The sequence below is a fragment of the Limulus polyphemus genome, unplaced genomic scaffold (assembly GCF_000517525.1).
Source record: "Limulus polyphemus unplaced genomic scaffold, Limulus_polyphemus-2.1.2 Scaffold4463, whole genome shotgun sequence".
Lineage (NCBI taxonomy): Eukaryota > Metazoa > Arthropoda > Merostomata > Xiphosura > Limulidae > Limulus > Limulus polyphemus.
In genome coordinates, this window is record NW_013670073.1 from 85,186 (window position 1) to 86,408 (window position 1,223).

Consider the following 1,223-nt stretch of genomic DNA (forward strand, 5'->3'; position numbering starts at 1 on the left):
ATTACCACGTAGATGATTGATTAACTTAGTGTATTACCATGTAGATGAATGATTAACTTGGTGTATTACCACGTAGATGATTGATTAACTTGGTGTATTACCACGTAGATGAATGATTAACTTGGTGTATTAACACGTAGATGAATGATTAACTTAGTGTATTACCATGTAGATGAATGATTAACTTGGTGTATTACCACGTAGATGAATGATTAACTTAGTGTATTACCATGTAGATGAATGATTAACTTGGTGTATTACCACATAAATGAATGATCAACTTAGTGTATTACCACGTAGATGAATGATTAACTTAGTGTATTACCATGTATAAGCTTTTCAATAAAATTTGTAAAGTCGACATGTAAAAAAATTTCAATGAAAGATTTCCAAAAGTGTTTAGTTCATCGATAGTTGTTTATTGTATTTATAAACTATTCAATACAGAGTTGACTCATCTCTCGACATTCCAGTATAAAACCATGGCTGAACAGTATGAACACCAAATTCATAAGTTGAGTGTGTTGAAGACTGTGAGATTTGATTGGAAGCGAGCTTTTTCTGAAAATTGAAAACATGAGTCAAGCATTAACTTGGTTTTATTTAAGAAAAAAAGAAATTTGGTCTAAAATATTATACTGAAAAACAAGTCAACTGGGAAGGAAGTGATTTTCACTTGAACTTACTGGTATCAAGTCAAAGATCTACACATACAAGCTGGGCTTTGAGTGCTAAAACCTCTGAAATGTGAACCCACACACACAACGTTCGTTTTTAAACCGAAATCTGAGTGTTGAAGTCTAGATAAACATTTCCCACTCCATTTCACAGTTCTTAGACCTTATTAATTTAATTGGACACTTTGAATAACTAATCACATACTAATGTTTAATGCAATAATGAACATTTATTAGACTAAGACTACATATATTCTTATATATGTAGTACATTAATGTACCATGCATTTCTATCTTCGTGTGTTATATTATTTATTCTAAATTTATCATTTATTCTGCATATGTGCAGTTTTCACATGACACAAGATCAAGAAAACAATTACCATATTTGCCTGAATATAATGAGCACCCAATTTTGAAAGGTTAAATTAAAGAAAATTTGTTTTTTACACATCAGTTGTACAAAAAGCTTTTAACAAAATATGGCACTGTGGATGGGTGAGTTAGTATATGATGAGCAGCCAGTACATAGAAAGTAGTTGGGTC

At 30.9% G+C, this 1,223-nt stretch overlaps 1 protein-coding gene across 1 annotated transcript in view; it reads right to left on the bottom strand.

Annotated features, from left to right (window-relative positions):
• The window catches only part of LOC106471190 (growth factor receptor-bound protein 14-like), a 16,569-nt gene that overhangs the window by 5,348 nt on the left and 9,998 nt on the right, over nucleotides 1–1,223 (bottom strand). The gene's annotated exons all lie outside the window — the stretch shown is intronic.